This window comes from Ranitomeya variabilis, chromosome 4, assembly GCF_051348905.1.
Source record: "Ranitomeya variabilis isolate aRanVar5 chromosome 4, aRanVar5.hap1, whole genome shotgun sequence".
Lineage (NCBI taxonomy): Eukaryota > Metazoa > Chordata > Amphibia > Anura > Dendrobatidae > Ranitomeya > Ranitomeya variabilis.
This window is the reverse complement of record NC_135235.1, coordinates 665,904,186-665,930,183: the sequence shown is the minus strand read 5'-3', so window position 1 is coordinate 665,930,183 and position 25,998 is coordinate 665,904,186. Positions and strand designations below refer to the sequence as shown.

Here is a 25,998-nt window from a genome sequence, read left to right as displayed (position 1 = left end):
ATAGTGTATGTAGATAACTATACAATGTGAAATACGGAATGAACATAGAATATTTATTTTTATTTGCTTTTTGAATGAAACATAACTGGGGATATTTTTAATTATAATATACTGTATTTTTCAGACAATAAGACGCACATATATCCTACTAATTAAATCTTCCCTTGTCGTGTAAAGTGGAAGAATCAATTTCACCAATTGTAATGCACTGGCGTGGAATAGGGAAGCAATAAATCTATTCTTAGTTTTTCTCTGCACCATGTGTTATATTTACATATAGTGTCACAGCACGGACATTAGTGATCACTCTGCAGCATACATACACACAACACTACTGGACAGCGCACTGACACTCAGATCTGTTCTGTACATGCATTTTCATAAACGCACTTCTCTGTTACATATGCACATTTACATACACACACTGTTCTGCTACAGATGTACATTTACATGCACACAGCTCTACTACATATACGTATTTGCATACACATACACAATGTATACATTATCCCATTTTGCAGTTCCTTCCAGGTCATGTGAAAGGTCCTGGAGCTAGACGGATGGAAAGTTATGCGGCTGCGCACTATGTTCCGATACTGCTCTGATCACATAGATAAGTGTGGGGCAGGAGGAGAGAGAAGTCTTCTCAGTGATCGTGAAGGACACTGTTTAAGCGTACTCTTCCATCGCAAGAAGCTGACTCCATACCGTAAGACACACTCCCTTTTTATTTTTTCTTGCTAAATATGCAGCTAATAGTACAAAAATGTGTTAAAGTAATTTCCCTTTTTTGTTTAATTACACAACTAACCTAAGGTTTTTTTGCATGATTTGTCAATAACATATATAGTTTCTCCCTGTGTGAGATATTTTTGATAGTCAACAAAACATGATTTTCTAGTAACTCATTTTCACATTCTATGTATGAAAATGGCTTTTCTCTGTGTGGGATTTGTGATGTTTAGGAAAGTACCATTTGTGGTTAAAACATTTCCCACATTCAGAACATCAATCTTGCTTCTCCTCTGTGTGAATTCTCTGGTGTCTAACTAGAGTTGATTTATCTGCCCAACATTTCCCACATTCTGAACATGAATATGGCTTCTCTCCTGTGTGAGTTCTCTGGTGTCTAACAAGAACTGATTTCTTTATAAAACATTTTTCACAATCTGGACATGAATATGGCTTCTCCCCTGTGTGACTTCTCTGGTGACTAACAAGAACGGATTTATGTACAAAACATTTTCCACATTGTGAACATGAAAAAGGCTTCTCGCCTGTGTGAGTTCTCTGGTGAATAACCAGAATTGAATTCCGATTAAAATATTTCCCACATTCTGTACATGAATATTGTTTCTCCCCTGTATGAGTTCTCTGATGTTTGATAAGATTAGATTTTTCTGTAAAAAATTTCCCACATTCTAAGCATGAATATGGCTTCTCCCCTGTGTGTGTTCTCTGGTGTCTAACAAGAACTGATTTCTGAATAAAACATTTTCCACAATCTGAACATGAATATGGCTTCTCCCCTGTGTGACTTCTCTGGTGACTAACAAGAATTGATTTCTGAATAAAACACTTTCCACATTCTGAACAAGAAAAAGGCTTCTCCCCTGTGTGAGTTTTCTGGTGAATAACAAGATTCGATTTCATGTTAAAACATTTTCCACATTCTGAACAAGAATGTGGCTTCTCCCCAGTATGAATTCTTTCATGCCTATCAAGATCTGATTTCTGGTTAAAATATTTCCCACACCTGGAACAAGAAAATCTATTCTCCTTTGGATGATTTTTTTGATGTTTAACAGATGTTTTGAGAGGAAAACTATTTCCAGATTCTGAAAGTGAAATTGGCTTCTTTTCTTTAAGAGCAATTTGTTGTTTTATGCCTCTTTTCTGACTTTTATTTTTCTTAGAAGTCTGTAATGAATCAGAAGATAGGACCTGTTTCATAGGGTCAAATGAAAGATCTTTGCCGTGAAAGGATGATGGTATATCTGGAGTAATGGAATTCACTTCAATGGTATCCTGTTGGATCTCAAGGTCAGCTGATTTAAAAATTGAAGAAGTCAGTTGTCCCTCTGATCTCCCTGTACAGTCATATGCCAAGAATAAAACCAATTATTATTTTTGAATAAAATATCCTGGAAATTTATATTTTTTGACATTACTACCTAAAATATCTGTAGAAATATTAAATTCAGTAGCAAAATTTAATTATTCACTAAAACAATGACAGTTCACAGTATAATAGAAGACCACATATCATGAACCAGTGGAGCGTGGCGTTCAACCTTTTGTTCATTCTGCCACTGAAATATTGAAATTAAAAGCCCCCAAAATTGTTATGTAGGCAAAAATAGTACAAATTAAAAACTTCTACTCATCCTAGTAAAAAGCAATCCCTCACTCAGGTCCATCATCTTTCAGTGGAAAAACATTGGTTTCCACATTATTAGTGGCTCAAAGACTGTTGAAAAACAACTGCTTCCATAAACCAATCCAGCTAAATCCGCTCTTCCAAATTGAAATCTTCCCCTCACTTCTGAGCCTTGCAGTCTGCCCAAACCACATTTAGCATCTATGTATTTGCCATTGCTGTAGTGAGAAGAACCAACTCAACAATTTTCTCTTGTGCATGTCTCCTGGAGTACAATCCAGGCACTATGTGATGGATAAAAGAAAATGCATATTTGCACTTTTCACTCTTCAACATCCAGTGTACGCTAATTTCTGGAAAGTGCCTGGGGAGTCAAAGTAGTCACCATACTTATAGATGAATTCATTGAGGGTTATAAGTTACAAAATTGATTCACGTTATTTTTTTTTTACTGCTCTGTTTTTTTGCCATTCTTTCACGCTAAGGCTTCTGCAAATGGTATGTCCCATCTGCTCTACTTCCGTCTCCTGGTGCGGCCCCATACATCCTGCAGGTGGTGCTAGTGATGGAAGGAACGTCGGAACCAGAAGCTCTGGGCAGCGCAGGCTCTGTCCAGCCTAGGGTGGTTGGGACATGTAGTATCAGCCAGTCTGGCAGTATGAGTGTGTGGGCAGTCCAGCTGGAATAATCTGCTCCCTGCTTCAGGCAATTGGAGAGCACCACACCCTATTAAAGCTCGAAGCATATTGCTGGAAGCTGCCAGATACAGCCTTGTTCTCCTCTGGTTCAGTCCTCTGTGCTCAGCTCAAGGTTTGTGTAATTGATCCTGTTGTGATCCTGGCTCGTTTGCTGATATTAGTGATGAGCAAACATGCTCGGAAAAGGTGTTATCCGAGCATACTTGAGTGTTATACGAGTGTCTTCGGCAGTTTGAATAATATGCCAAAGAGACTTGGACTACACCTTGTCTGAGAGCTTTTGCTCATCACTACTGACTACTCTTGCATCTTAAGATTTTGTATTTTCTCTGCCCTCCTGATACTGACCTGGCCTCGTGGCCTCAGCCCAAGAAACCCTGTTTAAGACCAGATCCATGTATAGGGGTTAAAGGGTGAAAGGCAAGGCATCTGAAATGTTAAGTAGATAACACCAAACCTGTTCATGGTAACCATCTTTTGAACTGCCATGTGACCACCAACAGTGTCTCCATTACATTGTGCCTGCAAACTATTCCTCACCCTGTTCCCCGGATTACTTCTGATGGTGAAGATTATATTGTATTATATTGTATATTTATAGTGTTTATCCTTCTCTTTAGCTGTCCAATAATTGGAGATTGGGTGTCTAACAAGTGAAATGCAAGAAACTTGAGTGCTTCAAATAGAATAAAAGTGTCACCTATGAATAGGGGCACATGGGGATCCACTCCATCATTAAATAATCACAAAATACATACACAGGGATCTGCTAATAATTTCACCCCATACAACTTTTCTATCAAGATGACTTTGTTCCAAAATGGGCCTGTCTACATTCCCACGTCAAATGCATCAGATGTATCTCATCAATCCTACATTTAGGTAATTTTGCATCATGGCGATATCCTAACTTGTGTAGAAAGCTACGAGCTTTGTATACTCTCTGAATTAAATAAAATTGAGATAGCTTTGGGCCTCACAGGGTGATAGTTTGGGAACAGTTTCTAAAATCTTTTCTATTGCTCCTCTGATATAGGGCATCTGCCTTCCATTTAGCTTGAGTTGTCAAGATGTGATTATCCAGTTGTGATGAGTATAGATACTTATATATGGCAGAGATTAAACCCTTTGTATGGTCTGTTGAAGCAATGGTATCTATTAGCGGATGTTGTATGCTAAGGTTTATCAGACCTGATTGAGCCGAGAGAGCATGTTGGATTTGTGGATATTGATAAAAGTGTTATGTGACAAATTAAATTCCTTTTGAACCTGTTGAAATAATTTAAGAACAGAGAAGTTCTTTAGCTTTGACACTTTGCCCAGAGTGGCATTACTCCATGGTGGTGTGCATTTAGCGTACCTTTTAATACCCAGGAGTTTCTATCCCTTGCCCATACTATATATACCCTGTTTTTCAGACTATAACACGCACTTTTTTCCCAAAAAATTTTGTGAAAGCCCTGAGCCCCCCCACTTCCATTGTCTCGATGCTGTGGCCTCCAGAAAATGGCCGCCGGAGGCTGCGCATGTGCAGGTTGAGATCTCGGGAGAAATGTCGGTGGAGCCCCTGCACCACCAAACCTGCCGCATCAGTCTGGGTCATATCACCGGACCACCAAAGACCCCCTGTGACCAAGCTCCACCAGCGGTGTAGATCCCCCAAGGGTAAGCCGAATTCTGACTGTAAGATGGACATATATTTGACGGATTAATATTTTTCCCGATTTTCATTCTGAAAATTTGGGGTGCGTCTTATGGTCGGTGCGTCTTATGGTCGGTGCGTCTTATAGTCCCAAAAATACGGTACTAACGCCAAAGTGAATGTAAGAGAATCCCCCCAGGGGGAAAGCCCAGTCTCTAGAAAACACAGAGGTGAGGCCCATTTCACATTCTCTAAGAGAAGAGCCCATATCATCTCTATTTCCTCATTCATGGAAGTGTTGTAGTTGGGACGCAATAAAATACAAAGCGCCCTCATCCTTATTACATTTTAAAGTTTATATTTTTTTCTTGTATTATGTTTACTCCATAATAATTCCCAAAACATGGTTTAAACTTTACGAATTCTTGCGGTAGGAAGACAATAAGGAGCATTATGTAGCACATATAATAATTGTGGCATAAGAGATTTGTTCTAGATAATTGCTAAACCTGACCAGCTTCCAAAGTATGTTATAATTGACATTTCTGAACAGATTGAGGATGTTACATTATCTATAAAAATCAGCGTAGCATCTGCATAGAGTCCTCTATTTCTCCACATTTAAACCCAGTAAGATCCTTTGACTGTCTTAAGCGACATGGCAATAGTTCAATGGTCAAGAAAAGGTGGAAGGGCAACAACAGGTAGCTGTCATGAATTCCACTCTTGTTTCCGTCTTTTTCTTACTTTGTGTTGGGGCTGTCAGTCTGTGCTGGGTCTGAGCTGCAATCACCTGTGTTCATTATCCTTAATCAGGCTTCTACTTAGGCATGCTAGTTCCTTCCCCCAGTGTCAATCTTACACTTGCTGTTGCCTGTGGAACATTGATCCCTCTGCGCTCTGTGCCTGACCCTGCTTGATTTGATTATCTTCCCAGACTCTGACCCTTTGCTTGTGACCTGACTTTGGTTGTGCCGGTCCCTGTATCTGTTTTGTCTCTCTGGCTTTCCTGACATCGGCTTGTGTATTGGACTTCGTCTCTGACTTCCCTTTGTTGTACTGCGTTATTTCCTGGACTTGATCTTGGACTGCTTGACCTCCCTTTACTTACAGTACGTAGTATATATATTTACTGCCATGAGCCGCGTCACAGTAGCCCTGTGTAATTTGAAAGTCTCAGAAAGTTGGCCAACAATAACACATCTACTATAATGATCAAACTCAACAGTCTTCATCAGGAAGGCAACAGCATCATTACCCCATTTTTTGTCTTAGAGGCCCATCGTAATATTTTTAAGTGATTTTCTAACTTGTCAGCACATTCTACATATGTCGTCATTTGGTTTTGTAGTTTACAGATCTGGGAAGACAAAGGTCAGCATCTTCTACTCCCTGGAGGTAGGTGAATCCACCAGATTGTAAGCTAATTTGAACAGTTTTTTGTGGAAAAAAATGGTAGAAAATGTTGGGGTCTAGCGGCAAAATAGTGATCACACGATTATATGTCCGGACAACCCCAACGATAAAGCAGCCACAGCAGGTGAATGAGAAGAATCTGTGAATTATCTGCATTTAGTGCTTACTACTCACCTGGGTAGTCATATGTAGGAATCTCCTCTTTACACCACTCATCACCCCTCACATATGTCTCTGTAGTATTAATATGGGTCAGATCTTCACCCTGAAACAAATATTGTAAAAGTCACCAACAGATGAAAAAGTCACACCTATGATCAGCTCTAATCCTGCCAACTTCACTGTTCACATTACAGAAGCATAAAACATATAATACTGGTGGATAAAACAAGACTGAGCACAAGACCTTCACAGCCGTCTACACATCATAGGGGAGATCTCATGACGCCTTCTCTCCATTTACCTGATAATCCTGAGGAACATTGGAATCTTCTTGTTTACAGTCCTGTGGAAGAAGAGGACGGGGACATCTCTCTGGTGTTGTCCTCTTACTGGATAGAACTGGAGGAAACACATACAGGGACTGAATTCATTCTTTACATACAGATAATTATAGGCCATTTGTATTTAGTCCTGTCTATTACCTGGTGATATGAGGGGCTGGGGATCCTCCATCATGACGTCCTTGTACAGATCTTTGTGTCCTTCTAAATACTCCCATTCCTCCATGGAGAAATAAACAGTGACATCCTGACACCTTATAGGAACCTGACACATACAATAATACCATCATCCCCCGATCCCTTCATAGCGTTACTGTATAATGTCCAGCATTCCCACCTCTCCAGTCAGCAGCTCAATCATTTTGTAGATGAGTTCTAGGATCTTCTGGTCATTCAAGTTCTCATGTGTGAGGGGATGTGCTGAAGGCCCTGTGATTGGATTCGGGGGTCTTCCCCATCCCTCAGACACAGGGGTCTGATAGCACTCACTAGAGGTCTTCTTCACTACTGTGTAATCCTGGTTATGGAGAGACACATTAATAAATCTCACTACAGATATTTCCAGAGTCCTCACCTCTCCAGTACTGTCCATCTGTTATTCCCATATATAAGAATGATGTAATGTGACATCATCAGAATCTCTCACCTCTCCAGTAAGCCGGAAGACGATCTCTAGGGTGAGGTGTAATATCCTCTCCGCCATCTTGCCCCTGTCCATGTCCATAATTGATGAGTCATTCAGGAAAATTCTCCCATATAGAAGATCTCCATTGAGCGGATCCGCTATTTTAACAGACCTGAAAGGGAAATAATGATCTGTTGTAAAATCATAAATAATCTCAAGTAATAATATAAAAATGGAAACATATGTATTCTCTTTGTCTCGCATAGAGTGGAGCATAAGTCTGGAGTGTAAGTTAAATTGCTGATTAAGACACGTTCATCCGTACTGACCATAGAATACAGAGACAGAGAGGAGAAACTGGACCACGAACGTTGTTGTCCAATTTGTCCTGAGTACGCTGATACCTCATATGTGGAGGTAAACCACTGTTTGGGCGCACGGCAGGGCTCGGAAGGGAAGGAGCGCCATTTGACTTTTTGAATGAAAAATTGGCTCCAATCTTTAGCGGACACCGGAGAGCCCCCGTGTGCCTAAACATTGGAGCTCCCCCACAAGTGACCCCATTTTGGAAACTAGACCCCCCAAGTAACTTATCTAGATGCATAGTGAGCACTTTAAACCCCCAGGTGCTTCACAAATTGATCCGTAAAAATGAAAAAGTACTTTTTTTTCACAAAAAAATTATTTTAGCCTCAATTTTTTCTTTTTCACATGGGCAACAGGATAAAATGGATCCTAAAATTTGTTGGACAATTTCTCCTGAGTACACCGATACCTCACATGTGGGGGTAAACCACTTTTTGGGCACATGGTAAGGCTCGGAAGGGAAGGAGCGCCATTTGACTTTTTGAATGAAAAATTATCTCCATCGCTAGCGGACACCATGTCACGTTTGGAGAGCCCCTGTGTGCCTAAACATTGGAGCTCCCCCACAAGTGACCCCATTTTGGAAACTAGACCTCCCAAGGAACAAATCTAGATGTGTGGTGAGCACTTTGAACCCCCAAGTGCTTCACAGAAGTTTATAACGCAGAGCCGTGAAAATAATAAATGTGTTTTCTTTCCTCAAAAATATTTTTTTTAGCCCAGAATTTTTTAACTTTCCCAAGGGTAACAGGAGAAATTTGACCCCAAAAGTTGTTGTCCAGTTTCTCCTGAGTACGCTGATACCCCATATGTGGGGGTAAACCACTGTTTGGGCACATGCCGGGGCTCGGAAGGGAAGTAGTGACGATTTGGAATGCAGACTTTGAAGGAATGGTCTGCGGGCATCATGTTACGTTTGCAGAGCCCCTGATGTGCCTAAACAGTAGAAACCCCCCACAAGTGACCCCATTTTGGAAACTAGACCCCCCAAGGAACTTATCTAGATGTGTGGTGAGCACGTTCAACCCCCAAGTGCTTCACAGAAGTTTACAACGCAGAGCCGTGAAAATAAAAAATCATTTTTCTGTCCTCCAAAAAGATGATTTAGCAAGCAATTTTTTATAGGGTAACAGGAGAAATTGGACCCCAATTTTTGTTGCCCAGTTTGTTGTGAGTACGCTGGTACCCAATTGTGGGGGTAAACCACTGTTAGGGCGCACGTCAGGGCTCGGAAGGGAAGTAGTGACATTTGAAATGCAGACTTTGATGGAATGGTCTGCGGGCGTCAAGTTGCATTTGCAGAGCCCCTGATGTGCCTAAACAGTAGAAACACCCCACAAGTGACCCCATTTTGGAAACTATACCCCCCAAGGAACTTATCTAGATGTGTGGTGAGCACTTTCAACATACGTCGGGGCTTGGAAGGGAGGGAGCACCATTTGACTTTTTGAACGCAAGATTGGCTGGAATCAATGGTGGCGCCATGTTGCGTTTGGAGACCCCTGATGTGCCTAAACAGTGGAAACCCCTCAATTCTAACTTCAACACTAACCCCAACACACCCCTAACCCTAATCCCAACTGTAGCCATAACCCTAATCACAACCCTAACCCCAAAACACCCCTAACCACAACCCTAACCCCAGCACACCCGTAACCCTAATCCCAACCCTAACCCTAATCCTAACCCTAATCCCAACCCTAACCCTAATCCCAACCCTAACCACAACTGTAACCCCAACACACCCCTAACCCTATCCTTAACCCTAACCACAAGCCTAATCTTAACCCTATTTCCAACCCTAGCCCTAATTCCAACCCTAACTCTAATTCCAACCCTAACCCTAAGGCTATGTGCCCACTTTGCGGATTCGTGTGAGATTTTTCCGCACCATTTTTGAAAAATCCGCAGGTAAAAGGCACTGCGTTTTACCTGCGGATTTACAGTGTTTTTTTGTGCGGATTTCACCTACGGATTCCTATTGAGGAACAGGTGTAAAGCGCTGCGGAATCGGCACAAAATTGACATGCTGCGGAAAATACAACACAGCGTTTCCGCACGGTATTTTCTGCACCATGGGCACAGCGGATTTGGTTTTCCATAGGTGTACATGGTACTGTAAACCTGATGGAAAACTGCTACGAATTCGCAGCGGCCAATCCGTTGCGGATCCGCGGCCAATCCGTTGCGGATCCGCGGCCAATCCGCTGCGGATCCGCGGCCAATCAGCTGTGGATTCGCAGCCAAATCTGCACTGTGTGCACATGCCCTAACCCTACCCCTAACCCTACTTCTAACCCTAACCCTAGTAGAAAAAGAAAAAAAATATATTTTATTTATTTTTATTATTGTCCCTACCTATGGGGGTGATAAAGGGGGGATCATTTACTATTTTTTTTATTTTGATCACTGTGATAGGCTATATCGCAGTGATCAAAATATATCTGAAACGAATCTGCCGGCCGGCCGATTCGGCGGGCGCACTGCGCATGCGCCCGCCAATTTGGAAGATGGCGGACCCCAGCGAGGAGACAGACGGACACCGGGAGGATCGGTAAGTATGAAGGGGTGGTGGGGGGGTGGATCTGAGCACAGGGGGGGTGATCGGAGCACAGGGGGGGTGGATCCGAGCAAGGAGGGAGCGGACAGGAGGACGGGGGAGCGGGCAGGCGGACGGAGGGGACCGGACTACATAACGGAGGACTGGGGAGGAGATCGGTGGGTGTGGGAGGGGGCAGATCAGGTTTTCCAGCCATGGCCGATGATATTGCAGCATCGGCCATGGCTGGATTGTAATATTTCACCACTTTTCATAGTGAAATATTACAAATCGCTCTGATTGGCTGTTGCACTTTCAACAGCCAATCAGAGCAATCGTAGCCACGGGGGGGTGAAGCCACCCCCCCTGGGCTAAAGTACCACTCCCCCTGTCCCTGCAGATCGGGTGAAATGGGAGTTAACCCTTTCACCCGATCTGCAGGGACGCGATCATTCTGTGACACAGCATATGCGTCACAGGTCAGATTGGCACCGACTTTCATGACGCATACGCTGTGTCACAGGTCGGGAAGGGGTTAAATTCCAAAAAGTTCATTTTTTTCTCATTAATGTACACTCTGCACCCCATCTTGACTGAAAAAAACAGAAATGTAGTATTTTTTGCAAATTTATTAAAAAAGAAAAACTGAAATATCACATTCTCATAAGGTTCAACTAGTGCTTAGGTTGTGAGGGTACCTGGTTACAGTAAAAGACCCCTGCTAGGTCAAATGGGTAGCAATTAGTGATGAGCGAATATACTCGTTGCTCTGGTTTTCCCGAGCACGCTCGGGTGATCTCCGAGTATTTGTTAGGGCTCGGAGATTTAGTTTTCCTTGCCACAGCTGAATGATTTACAGCTTCTAGCCAGGCTGAGTACATGTGGGGGTTGCCTGGTTGTTAGGGAACCCTTTTACACCCTAAATTGGTTTGCATGTTAATGACCGGGCCAATTTTTACAATTCTGACCACTGTCCCTTTATGAGGTAATAACTCTGGAACGCTTCAATGGATCCCACTGATTCTGAGACTGTTGTTTCATGACATATTGTACTTCAGAATAGTGGTAAAATTTGTTCGATATAACTTGCAAGAATTTTGCAATTTTCAAGCTTTGAATTCTTATGCTCTTACATCAGAGAGATATCTCACAGAAAATAGCTAATAAATAATATTTCCCACATGTCTACTTTACATCAGCTCAATTTTTTAAACATTTTTTTTTAGTTGGGAAATCATAAGGGTTAAAAGTTGACCAGCGATTTTTCCTTTTTTTAACAAAATTTACTTAAACATTTTTTTCAGAGACCACCTCACATTCAAAGTGACTTTTAGGGGTCTATATTATAGAAAACAAAATGTGACACCATGCTAAAAACTGCACCACAGAATGTGCTCAAAACCACATTCAAGACGTTTACTAACCCTGCAGGTGCTTCCCAAGAAATTTTTAAATATGGAGAAAAAAAATGAACATTTAACTTTTTTTTTCACAAAAAATGTATTTAGACTCCAATATTTTTTATATTCACAAGGGTAACAGGAAAAACGGACATCAAAATTTGTTGTGCAATTTCTTCTGAGCATACCGATATCCCATATGTGAGGGTAAACCACTGATTGGGTGAACTGCAAAGCTCGGAAGGGAAGGAGCACCATTTGCGCCATTTGTCTTTTGCTGCCATGTCACGTTTGGAGAGCCCTTAACGTGTCTAAGCATTGGAAACCTCCCACAAATGACACCATTTTAGTAAATAGGCCCCTCAGGTAACTGATCTAGATGTGTATTGAGCACATTGAACTCTCAGGTGCTTCAGAGAAGTTTATAACGTTGAGCTGTGAAAATTAAAAAAATCACATGTTCCCCACAAAAATGTTATTTTAGCCCCAACGTTTTTAATTTCACAAGGGTAACAATAGAAATTGCACCATACAATTTGTTGTGTAATTTCTCCTGAGTATGTCGACACCCCATATATGAAGGAATACTACTTTTGAGGAACAGGGCAAAGCTCAGAAGGGAAGAAGCGCCATATTGGAGTTCAAATTTTGATGGAAATTTTTGAGGGTGCTATGCACATTGGCAGAGCCCCTGAGATGCCAGCACAACGGAAACCCCTATATGTGAACTCATTTTACAAACTAAACTCTCCAATGAATTCATCTAGGGGTGCAGTGATCATATTGACACATGTGCCTCACAGAATTTTATACCATTGAGCGGTGAAGAAAGAATAATCACTTATCTTCCATTAAAATGTTGTTTTAGCCCAAAGTTTTTAAATTTTCTAAGGGCTAATTGGAGTTTTTTTTCAACAAATTGAGGTCCATTTTTTCCTGAGTCTGCCTATACCCTACATGTAATTGGGAAATATTTTTCAGGCCCTGTACAAAGCTCAGAAGGCAAGGAGCGCCATAATATAGTGCAGATTTTAATGTTATGGCTTGAGGGTACCCCGACCCACTGGGAGAGCCCATGAGGTGCCAGAACAGCAGAACTCCCCATAAGGGACCTCATTTTACAAACTACACCTCTCAATGAATTTATCGAGGAGTGCAGCGATCATATTGACACCACAGGTGTGTCACAGAGTTTATTGGCCAGTGAAGAAAACTAAATTTTTACCACCAAAATTTTGTTTTAGCTCCAGATTCTACATTTTCACACAAGAAGTGAGCAAAAACAGCACCATAATTTATCCCACAATTTCTACTGAATGTTGCAATACCCGATATGTGGCTGCACAATACTGATTAGCCATATGAAAAGATTCGAGAGGAACAGAGCGCTCTTTGCCTACCGGAGCGCAGATTTTCCTAGAACAGTTTGCGGACTCCATATACAGAGCCCCTAATTTCTAGAAGAGTAGAATCCCCCCTCAAGTGACCCCATTTTGGAAATTATACTCCCTTGGGAATATATCTACAGGTGTAGTGATGTGACCATTTTGACTCCATGGCTGTTTTCCAGAAACAGGCAGCAGTGAATGTTGCAGAATGAAAATTGCAAACTGCCATTGTAGTGACCAGTTTGCTGTAGTGACCAGTACGTTGCAGTCACCAGTACTTTATGCTTCTAGAAACACGCACCTGTAAGATAGGCGGGCTCTATTCGCTTCAGAAATGACACAAACATGTGGACGCAATATGTGGTTTATGCACACTGTGGAACTCAGAAGGGAGGGGGCATTTGGATTTGGGAGCAGAGAATTTGCTGAATTTCTTTTGGCGAGCGAGGAGCCATTTCGCTTTTCCAGAGCCTTTGTACTACAGTAACGTGGAAGCCCTTTATATTTCCGTTAACAGATGACAGACCTGAGTGGGGACTTGTTTTTTTGTGGATTAATTTGAAGCTTTTATGGGAATGTTTTACATAACCTTTGGGATCATATTTATCCAGTGCTGTACGCTGAGCACTTACTCTGGTGTTTCCATGTAAATCTCTGAGTGATGTGACAGATGAAACCCCCGAGGGATCCAGTCACTATAATGAGGCAGCTGAGTTACTCTGGACTCCATCTGGCCTCTGTTCAGCGGTGTCCTTCTTTTCAAAAGTGCACAAAACTGTTGCCGACTGCACTTTTATGCAATCCTAAAAAGACCGACACCGCCAAATCATAGGTCCTATGGCGTCCACAGAGCCTCCATCTGTCTCATTATAGGGAATCTTCTGCCGGGGATTCTGTCTGAATCACATATTTCAGAGATTTACACAGAAACCCCAGTGTAAGCGATTAGAATAGAGAGTAGGATAAATGTGCGCCAAGCCTTACTGTGATCTTTGGGAGGCAGAATTAACAAAACAACAGATGAAGAATTGATTTTATTTTATTTTTTTTACGCCATACCTCGTGCGGTATAAGTGATTAGACTACTTTATTGTTCAGGTTGGTCCGATTACAGCAATACCAGATTTATATAGTTTTTTTATGTTTCACTGCGGTCACACACTAAAAGACGCTTTTATTGAAAAAGTAGTTTTTGCATCACCACATTTTAAGATCTATAATTTTTCCATATTTCGTCCGACAGTCATGTGAGGGCTTATTTTTTGCAGGACAAGTTGACGTTTTTATTGCTACCATTTTCAGAAACATGACATTTTTTGATCGCTTTATATTCCGATTTTTTGGGAAAACCAATTTTTCCATATTTCGTCCGACAGTCATGTGAGGGCTTATTTTTTGCAGGACAAGTTGACGTTTTTATTGCTACCATTTTCAGAAACATGACATTTTTTGATCGCTTTATATTCCGATTTTTTGGGAAAACCAGCAATTCAGGAATTTTTGGCGATGGGGTTTTATTATGTGGTTCCGTTTGTGGTAAAATTGAGAAAGCAGTTTTATTCTTTGGGTCAGTATGATTACAGAGATACCACAGTTATATTTTTTTAATGTTTTGGTACTTTTACACAATAAAAACTATTTTATAGAAATAATTATTATTTTTGCATCACTTTATTCTGAGAGCTATAACTTTTTTATTTTTCTTCTGTTGGTGCTGTGTGGCAGCTTGTTTTTTGCGGAACAAGACGACATTTTCAGCTCTATCATTTTCATTTATATTCCTCTTTTTATTGTGTTTTATTCGCTTTTTGTTCAGTGGTATGATGTTAAAGCATTGTTTTTTCCTTGTTTATTTATTCTGTTCACTAAAGGGATTAATTGGTGGGACAGTTTCATAGGTCAGGTCGTTCCAGATGTGGCAATACCAAATATGTGTACTTTCATTGTTATTTTCATAAAAATATTCATTCATGGGTACAATATATTTAGATTTTTATTGTTATTATTTTAAATATTTTCACAATTTTTTACTTTTCCCACTATGGGACTATCATTTTTTTGCAAGTTAATCGCTTGTATAGTATGGGGATACAGCAGCATCCCCATGATATGCAAACTGCTGTCAGGACTGCAGTGACAGGGTAAGTTGCTGATCATGCTCTGAGCATGACGTTCGGCTATGTTCGAAGTAGGACTGGCGCATAGCAAATGTGATGCCAATATTCAAAAAGGGCTCTAAAAGTGAACCTGGAAATTATAGGCCAGTAAGTCAAACCAATCTAATCAGTTTTTATGAAGAGGTAAGCTATAGGCTGGACCACGGTGAGTCATTGGACGTGGTATATCTCGATTCTTCCAAAGCATTTGATACCGTGCCGCACAAGAGGTTGGTACACAAAATGAGAATGCTTGGTCTGGGGTGAAAATGTGTGTAAATGGGTTAGTAACTGGCTTAGTGATAGAAAGCAGAGGGTGGTTATAAATGGTATAGTCTCTAACTGTGTCGCTGTGACCAGTGGGGTACCGCAGGGGTCGGTGTTGTGAATTTGGATTCTGGGCTCCCCCGGTGGCTACTGGTGGAATTGAACTGGTGTCTTCATCTTCTCTGTTCACCTGTTCCCATCAAGATGTGGGAGTCGCTATATAACCTTGCTGCTCTGTTAGTTGCTTGCCGGTCAACAATGTTATCAGAAGCCTCTCTGTGCTTGTTCCTGCTCCTAGACAACTACTAGATAAGTTGGACTCTTGTCCATGTTTGTTTTTGCATTTTTGTTCCAGTTCACAGCTGTAGTTTCGTTACTGTGTCTGGAAAGCTCTTGTGAACAGGAATTGCCACTCTGGTGTTATGAGTTAATGCCAGAGTTTTAAAGTAATTTCTGGATGGTGTTTTGTTAGGGTTTTCAGCTGACCATGAAAGTGTCCTTTCTGTCTTCTGCTATGTAGTAAGTGGACCTCAAATTTGCTAAACCTATTTTCATACTACGTTTGTTATTTCATCTTAACTCACCGCCAATACATGTGGGGGGCCTCTGTCTCCTTTCGGGGTATTTCTCTAGAGGTGAGCTAGGACTAATATTTCCCTCTGCTAGCTTTATTTAGTCCTCCGGCTGGTGCTGGGCATCTAGAATCAACGTAGGCATGCTACCCGGCCACTGCTAGTTGTGCGTTAGGTTTAGTTCATGGTCAGCTCAGTTCCCATCTTCCAAGAGCTAGTTCCTATATATGCTTATGCTATGTTCTCTTGCCATTGAGATCATGACAGTTTGACCGGCCCACTAAAGGGTTAAAATCCTTGGCTGAGAAAGGAGAGAAATAAGTAGTCTGCTGAAATTTTTTTTTTTTTTTTCTCTCTCCTTCTAATCTTTGAATGGCTCTGTGTCCACCTGTTTGCAATGGATCTTCAGAGTGTAACTGCAGGTTTGAATAATCTCGCCACGAAGGTACAAAATTTGCAAGATTTTGTTTGTCATGCACCTGTATCTGAGCCGAGAATTCCTTGGCCGGAATTTTTCTCGGGGAATAGATCCGGGTTTCAGAATTTTCGAAATAATTGCAAATTATTTTTGTCCCTGAAGTCTCGCTCTGCCGGAGACCCTGCACAGCAGGTCAGGATTGTGATTTCCTTGCTCCGGGGCGACCCTCAAGACTGGGCTTTTTCATTGACACCAGGGGATCCTGCGTTGCTCAATGTGGATGCGTTTTTTCTGGCCTTGGGGTTGCTTTATGACGAACCTCATTTGGAGCTTCAGGCAGAAAAAACTTTGATGTCCCTATCTCAGGGGCAAGATGAAGCGGAAATTTACTGCCAAAGATTCCGTAAATGGTCTGTGCTTACTCAGTGGAATGAGTGCGCCCTGGCGGCGACTTTCAGAGAGGGTCTCTCTGATGCCATTAAGGATGTTATGGTGGGGTTCCCTGTGCCTGCGGGTCTGGATGAGTCCATGACAATGGCTATTCAGATCGATAGGCGTTTGCGGGAGCGCAAACCAGTGCACCATCTGGCGGTGTCCACTGAGAAGTCGCCAGAGAGTATGCAGTGTGATAGAATTCTGTCCCGAAGCGAGCGGCAGAATTTTAGACGGAAAAATGGGTTGTGTTTCTATTGTGGTGATTCTACTCATGTTATATCAGCATGCTCTAAGCGCACTAAAAAGCTTGGTAAATCTGTTTCCATTTGCACCTTACCGTCTAAGTTTATTCTATCTGTGACCCTGATTTGCTCTTTGTCATCTATTACCACGGACGCCTATGTCGACTCTGGCGCCGCTTTGAGTCTTATGGATTGGTCCTTTGCCACACGTTGTGGGTATGATTTAGAGCCTTTGGAGACTTCTATTCCTCTGAAGGGGATTGACTCCACCCCATTGGCTAATAATAAACCACAATACTGGACACAAGTAACTATGCGTATTAATCCGGATCATCAGGAGATTATTCGCTTTCTGGTGCTGTATAATCTACATGATGATTTGGTGCTAGGATTGCCTTGGCTGCAATCTCACAACCCAGTCCTCGACTGGAGAGCTATGTCTGTGTTGAGCTGGGGATGTAAGGGGGCTCATGGGGATGTACCTGTGGTTTCCATTTCATCATCTATTCCCTCTGAAATTCCTGAGTTCCTGTCTGACTATCGTGACGTCTTTGAAGAATCCAAGCTTGGTTCGTTACCTCCGCACCGAGAGTGCGATTGTGCCATAGATTTAATCCCGGGTAGTAAATACCCAAAGGGTCGTTTATTTAATCTGTCTGTGCCTGAACATGCTGCTATGCGAGAATATATAAAGGAGTCCTTGGAAAAGGGACATATTCGTCCATCGTCATCTCCCTTAGGAGCCGGTTTTTTCTTTGTGTCAAAAAAAGACGGCTCTTTGAGACCATGTATTGATTATCGGCTTTTGAATAAAATCACTGTTAAATATCAATACCCATTGCCGTTGCTGACTGATTTGTTTGCTCGCATAAAGGGGGCCAAGTGGTTCTCTAAGATTGACCTTCGTGGGGCGTATAATTTGGTGCGAATCAGGCAGGGGGATGAGTGGAAAACCGCATTTAATACGCCCGAGGGTCACTTTGAGTATTTAGTGATGCCTTTTGGTCTTTCAAATGCTCCGTCAGTTTTCCAGTCCTTTATGCATGATATTTTTCGCGATTATTTGGATAAATTTATGATTGTGTATCTGGATGATATTCTGATTTTTTCGGATGACTGGGACTCTCATGTCCAGCAAGTCAGGAGGGTTTTTCAGGTTTTGCGGTCTAATTCTTTGTGTGTGAAGGGTTCTAAGTGTGTTTTTGGGGTACAGAGGATTTCCTTTTTGGGATATATTTTTTCCCCCTCTTCCATTGAAATGGATCCTGTCAAGGTTCAAGCTATTTGTGATTGGACGCAGCCCTCTTCTCTTAAGAGTCTTCAGAAATTTTTGGGCTTTGCTAACTTTTATCGTCGATTTATTGCTGGTTTTTCGGATATTGCTAAGCCATTGACCGATTTGACTAAGAAGGGTGCTGATGTTGCTGATTGGTCCCCTGATGCTGTGGAGGCCTTTCGGGAGCTTAAGCGCCGTTTTTCCTCTGCCCCTGTGTTGCGTCAGCCTGATGTTGCTCTACCTTTTCAGGTTGAGATCGACGCTTCTGAGATCGGAGCTGGGGCAGTGTTGTCGCAGAAAAGTTCTGACTGCTCCGTGATGAGGCCTTGTGCCTTCTTTTCCCGTAAATTTTCGCCCGCTGAGCGGAATTATGATGTTGGGAATCGGGAGCTTTTGGCCATGAAGTGGGCTTTTGAGGAGTGGCGCCATTGGCTTGAGGGGGCCAGACATCAGGTGGTGGTATTGACTGACCACAAAAATTTGATTTATCTTGAGACCGCCAGGCGCCTGAATCCTAGACAGGCGCGCTGGTCATTATTTTTCTCTCGGTTTAATTTTGTGGTGTCATACCTACCGGGTTCTAAGAATGTTAAGGCGGATGCCCTTTCTAGGAGTTTTGAGCCTGACTCGCCTGGTAACTCTGAGCCCACAGGTATCCTTAAGGATGGAGTGGTATTGTCAGCCGTTTCTCCAGACCTGCGGCGGGCCTTGCAGGAGTTTCAGGCGGATAGACCTGATCGTTGCCCACCTGATAAACTGTTTGTTCCTGATGATTGGACCAGTAGAGTCATCTCTGAGGTTCATTCTTCTGCGTTGGCAGGTCATCCTGGCATTTTTGGTACCAGGGATTTGGTGGCAAGGTCCTTCTGGTGGCCTTCCCTGTCACGAGATGTGCGAGGCTTTGTGCAGTCTTGTGACGTTTGTGCTCGGGCCAAGCCTTGTTGTTCTCGGGCTAGTGGATTATTGTTGCCCTTGCCTATTCCTAAGAGGCCTTGGATGCACATCTCGATGGATTTTATTTCAGATCTGCCTGTTTCTCAGAAGATGTCTGTCATCTGGGTGGTGTGTGACCGTTTTTCTAAGATGGTCCATTTGGTTCCTCTGCCCAAGTTGCCTTCTTCTTCCGAGTTGGTTCCTCTGTTTTTTCAAAATGTTGTTCGTTTGCATGGTATTCCTGAGAATATCGTTTCTGACAGAGGGACCCAATTCGTGTCTAGATTTTGGCGGGCATTCTGTGCTAGGATGGGCATAGATTTATCTTTTTCGTCCGCTTTCCATCCTCAGACGAATGGCCAGACCGAGCGGATTAATCAGACCCTGGAGACATATCTGAGGTGTTTTGTGTCTGCTGACCAGGATGATTGGGTTGCTTTTTTGCCATTGGCGGAGTTCGCTCTCAATAATCGGGCCAGCTCTGCCACTTTGGTGTCCCCGTTTTTCTGTAATTCGGGGTTTCATCCTCGATTTTCCTCTGGTCAGGTGGAATCTTCGGATTGTCCTGGAGTGGATGCTGTGGTGGAGAGATTGCATCAGATCTGGGGGCAGGTGGTGGACAATTTGAGGTTGTCCCAGGAGAAGACTCAGCTTTTTGCCAACCGCCACCGTCGTGTTGGTCCTCGGCTTTGTGTTGGGGATTTGGTGTGGTTGTCTTCTCGTTTTGTCCCTATGAGGGTCTCTTCTCCTAAGTTTAAGCCTCGGTTCATCGGCCCGTATAAGATATTGGAGATTCTTAACCCTGTTTCCTTCCGTTTGGACCTCCCTGCATCCTTTTCTATTCATAACGTTTTTCATCGGTCATTATTGCGCAGGTATGAGGTACCGGTTGTGCCTTCCGTTGAGCCTCCTGCTCCGGTGTTGGTTGAGGGTGAGTTGGAGTACGTTGTGGAGAAAATCTTGGACTCTCGTGTTTCCAGACGGAGACTCCAGTATCTGGTCAAGTGGAAGGGATACGGCCAGGAGGATAATTCTTGGGTGAACGCATCTGATGTTCATGCCTCTGATCTGGTTCGTGCCTTTCATAGGGCCCATCCTGATCGCCCTGGTGGTTCTGGTGAGGGTTCGGTGCCCCCTCCTTGAGGGGGGGGTACTGTTGTGAATTTGGATTCTGGGCTCCCCCGGTGGCTACTGGTGGAATTGAACTGGTGTCTTCATCTTCTCTGTTCACCTGTTCCCATCAAGATGTGGGAGTCGCTATATAACCTTGCTGCTCTGTTAGTTGCTTGCCGGTCAACAATGTTATCAGAAGCCTCTCTGTGCTTGTTCCTGCTCCTAGACAACTACTAGATAAGTTGGACTCTTGTCCATGTTTGTTTTTGCATTTTTGTTCCAGTTCACAGCTGTAGTTTCGTTACTGTGTCTGGAAAGCTCTTGTGAACAGGAATTGCCACTCTGGTGTTATGAGTTAATGCCAGAGTTTTAAAGTAATTTCTGGATGGTGTTTTGTTAGGGTTTTCAGCTGACCATGAAAGTGTCCTTTCTGTCTTCTGCTATGTAGTAAGTGGACCTCAAATTTGCTAAACCTATTTTCATACTACGTTTGTTATTTCATCTTAACTCACCGCCAATACATGTGGGGGGCCTCTGTCTCCTTTCGGGGTATTTCTCTAGAGGTGAGCTAGGACTAATATTTCCCTCTGCTAGCTTTATTTAGTCCTCCGGCTGGTGCTGGGCATCTAGAATCAACGTAGGCATGCTACCCGGCCACTGCTAGTTGTGCGTTAGGTTTAGTTCATGGTCAGCTCAGTTCCCATCTTCCAAGAGCTAGTTCCTATATATGCTTATGCTATGTTCTCTTGCCATTGAGATCATGACAGGTCGGTATTGGGACCTGTTCTCTTCAACATATTCATTAATGATCTGGTAGAAGGTTTACACAGTAAAATATTGATATTTGCAGATGATACAAAACTATGTAAAGCAGTTAATACAAGAGAAGATAGTATTCTGCTACAGATGGATCTGGATAAGTTGGAAACTTGGGCTGAAAGGTGGCAGATGAGGTTTAACAATGATAAATGTAAGGTTATACACATGGGAAGAAGGAATCAATATCACCATTACACACTGAACGGGAAACCACTGGGTAAATCTGACAGGGAGAAGGACTTGGGGATCCTAGTTAATGATAAACTTACCTGGATCAGCCAGTGCCAGGCAGCAGCTGCCAAGGCAAACAGGATCATGGGGTGCATTAAAAGAGGTCTGGATACACATGATGAGAGCATTATACTGCCTCTGTACAAATCCCTAGTTAGACCGCACATGGAGTACTGTGTCCAGTTTTGGTGCTCAGGAAGGATATAATGGAACTAGAGAGAGTACAAAGGAGGGCAACAAAATTAATAAAGGGGATGGGAGAACTACAATACCCAGATAGATTAGCGAAATTAGGATTATTTAGTCTAGAAAAAAGACGACTGAGGGGCGATCTAATAACCATGTATAAGTATATAAGGGGACAATACAAATATCTCGCTGAGGATCTGTTTATACCAAGGAAGGTGACGGGCACAAGGGGGCATTCTTTGCGTCTGGAGGAGAGAAGGTTTTTCCACCAACATAGAAGAGGATTCTTTACTGTTAGGGCAGTGAGAATCTGGAATTGCTTGCCTGAGGAGTTGGTGATGGCGAACTCAGTCGAGGGGTTCAAGAGAGGCCTGGATGTCTTCCTGGAGCAGAACAATATTGTATCATACAATTATTAGGTTCTGTAGAAGGACGTAGATCTGGGGATTTATTATGATGGAATATAGGCTGAACTGGATGGACAAATGTCTTTTTTCGGCCTTACTAACTATGTAACTATGTTATTATGTTATTGGCATGCCGTAGGTCTCAGTGACTCGCCGACACCTGCGCAGAAGATCCCTGAGTGCAGTGCCCATAGAATTGAGGATGAGGTACAGATTTCTGAGGGAGTGCGGGGCGCAGGATTCCGGGGCCATAACTGACATTGAAGGGAGGGGGAAAGTATTACAATGATGACAGGAGGCAGGGATTTCTCCCAGGCACCGCATGCCCTGCAGCCTGAAAGAAATCATTACCATAAAGACAGAGTATAAGATTTCTCAGCAACAAGACCATTAATATGATGCTTACAGGTAAGACTAGTGTAACATTTCTATTACATGTACCCCATATTAATAGGTCATATACGTCCAGGGGGTGGTGACACATTCCCTTTAACAAACATTCTCCTCTCCAATCCATTATGAATATGGCTACAGGATCTTATTTCTGTCCTGTCGCTTCAACGATGCCTCCACCCTGTGACAGTCATTACACTGGTTGCCCATCCACTGCAGAGTACAATATAATCCTCTCCTTCTCTCACCCAGAAAGCTCTCCACAGTTCTGCTTCACTGTCCATATCCTCCCTCATCTCTATCTCCCTGCCTGCTCCTTCAATTCTGGAACTGATCAAAGTCTAACGTCTTCCATAATCCGAAGACTTCTCTACTAATTTTCTGCAATGCAATAGCCAGGATGATTGGATTAAAGCTAGCCTCCACATTTTTAAGCGTCTCTTTAGACCAGCCTATCACCTTACTTCACCAATCTACCTCTTCCCTTTCCCATCTTCCTAAATTCTCCTCCAAATCCGCTCCCTCCTACTCATCTGTCCCCACATCGTCCGTGCTCCCAATAGCACACGGTGACTGCACTTACACAGATCCCGGCTGATGACGGATCCTGCGGCTTTATATCAAAACTCCTATGTACAGTGCTCTGCAAAATAATTGGGACAAAGCAAAAAAATAAAATGTTGTAATGCACTGTTACGTACTAATTCTGAAAATTACCTTTTTCCACTGGCTAGTTGACCAAGATTTATTTATTATATATTAAAACTGGTTTGAATCACTGACTGGTAACCAACTTACGATGTTACTTAAAAAATGCTTTGTCCCAATTAATTTGCAGAGCACTGTACTATAGTGATGGCCGGAGCGGACATGACGGCGCGTTCTACCTATTGTGCCCCCTATTCCTTATAGATTGTAGTGTGAATAGGAACCGCGCTGCTCCTGTAACCGGTGAGCTACGTGTTACTATGTATTGTACACGGCCCCGATTACTGTACAGTGCTGCAGTATATGCTGGCGCCATAGAAATACAGTTATTATTACCTCCACCTGCAGAGCCGCACTCCACATATATGGCTGTACTGTGCGCACAGGACCTGTTATGAGGTCACAGGAGGGGAGGAGTCAGGGGTCACATGATCAGGGCCTCAGCGTATGCAGGACTCTGCTGTGCTGGTTGTCATGGTGCTGAATGAGGGGAAGTTTATGTGTGGGGTCAGGAGGGGTTTACAGTGTGGATGTAGCAGAGCCGTGTGTGTACGAGGTGTACGGAGCGGAGCCGTGTGCAGCGTCGGACTGGAGCACCTTGGGCCCACCAGAGAAAATCATTCTTGGGGCCCACTATGTAGCTACATAGAAATAGATACAAGACCACCAATTGTGCTGTAAAAAGCGCTAATATCAGGGTATAATATAAGGTAGTTCACATCTTAATTCTGTAGCAAGGGTTGGGGTAGCCCCCTCATAAAATATAATTCGGTCCCCTCTCAGAATATAATGCAGCACCCCACAAAATATAATGCAACCCCCTCAGGTATGATGCAGTCCCCACCATAGAATATAATGTAGCACCCCCATAGGGTATAATGCAGCCCCCCTCATATAGTATAATGCAACCCACCACAGAATATAATGTAGTCCCCTGAGAGAATGCAGTTCCACCACAGAATATAATGCAGCCCCCCCATAGAGTATACTGTAGCCCCTCATATAGTATGATGTAGCCCCCCATAATATAATGTAGTACCCTGAGTATAATGCAGTCCCCCCGCAGAATATAATGTAGCCCCCCAGGGTCGTATTTAGAGTTTCTGCTGCCCTAGGCACTTTTAGTGCTGCTTCAACTTTGGTGAGTATGACACTATCGGCAGTGACTTTGGCAAGAATCGCTGATGTGAAAGTCGCCTTTTGCAGCAGATCCGGCAGTTTTTCTGCATCTGCCGCGTAACGGATCACTTACAGCAACACTTCGTTCGGCCTCATTCATTCCCTATGGGATTTGCGGCACTTGCCGTGATCTGGCAAATGTGGTACCATACATCCCAACTTTTGAAGAAGGCAAATTTTAGGCCACGCCTCTGACCACACCCATTTAACAACTAGTCACACCCATATCCTCGTCCCAACCACAGCCATTTAGCACTGCTGATCACACTGTTTTATATACAATAATTATAAACAAAAAAAAATATGGCCACACAGTGCTCCATACTGTATAATGGCCACACATGATGCTCAATACTGTATAACGGCCACCACACATGATGCTCCATACTGTATAATGGCCACACACAGTTCTCCATACCGTATAATGGCCACACATGATGCTCAATACCGTATAATGGCCACACATGATGCTCCATAGTGTATAATGGCCACACATGATGCTCCATAATGTATAATGGCCACACAGTGCTCCATACTGTATAATGGCCACACACAGTTCTCCATACTGTATAATGATCCCACATGATGCTCAATACTGTATAATGGCCACAAATGATGCTCCATACTGTATAACTGCCACACGTGATGCTCCATACTGTATAATGTCCATTGGCCACACATGATGCTCCATACTGTATAATGATCCCACATGATGCTCAATACTGTATAATGACCCCCCTCCTGTATGCATGGCTCATCTCCCTCCCATCCCATATGCATGGCTCATATGTATCCCCCCCCTCCTGTGTGCATGGCTCATATTCCCCCTCCTGTATGCATGGCTCATATCCCCCCCTGTATGCATGGCTCATATTCCCCCCCCCCCTGCATGCATGGCTCATATTCCCCCCCCTGTATGCATGGCTCATATTCCCCCCTGTATGCATGGCTCATATTCCCCCCCCTGTATGCATGGCTCATATTCCCCCCTGTATGCATGGCTCATATTCCCCTCCTGTATGCATTGATCATATCCCCCCTGTATGAATGGCTTATATACCCTGTTATAACCTGGTGGTTAGGAGCACCTGAAATGACCTGATGGTTAAACTAGATGACAGGACAAGCTCTGGGGAGTGGGATCTCAGCTGACCGCAAACTCTAATCCTATCGCACACACTAGAAATAGCCGTGGAGCATACCTAACTCTCCCTAGACGCCTCTTCACAGCCTAAGAGCTAACTACCCCTAAAGATAGAAAATATAGCCTTACCTTGCCTCAGAGAAATTCCCCAAAGGAAAAGGCAGCCCCCCACAAATATTGACTGTGAGTTAAGAGGAAAAGTCACAAACAACAGAATGAAACAGCAAAGGAGGCCAGACTTACTAAATAGACTGAGGATAGAAAAGGGATCTATGCGGTCAGCACAAAAAACTACAAAAAACCACGCAGAGTGTGCAAAAAGACCCCCGCACCGACTCACGGTGCGGAGGTGCCACTCTGCACCCCAGAGCTTCCAGCTAGCAAGGCAGTATCATATTAGCAAGCTGGACAAGAACTTTAGCAAGTACTAATAAAGATATTCAGTACACAATGAACAACAAATGAACTAGCAGGGACTTAGCTTCTGCTGGAGTAGACAGGTCATCAGAAAGATCCGAGAGAGATCTGAACCAGTACTGATACATTGACAGCTGGCATC

At 43.1% G+C, this 25,998-nt stretch overlaps 1 pseudogene across 1 annotated transcript; it reads right to left on the bottom strand.

The window, feature by feature from the left end:
• Window positions 1-918: 918 nt before the first annotated feature.
• Window positions 919-23,492, bottom strand: LOC143768187 (uncharacterized; annotated as a pseudogene). The gene is made up of 7 exons (XR_013213791.1): window positions 23,453-23,492; window positions 7,286-7,436; window positions 6,977-7,156; window positions 6,781-6,904; window positions 6,600-6,697; window positions 6,311-6,401; window positions 919-2,090 (listed from the first exon to the last, which is right to left on the bottom strand). The product of XR_013213791.1 is annotated as an uncharacterized LOC143768187 (transcript).
• Between the last annotated feature and the right edge of the window lie 2,506 nt (window positions 23,493-25,998).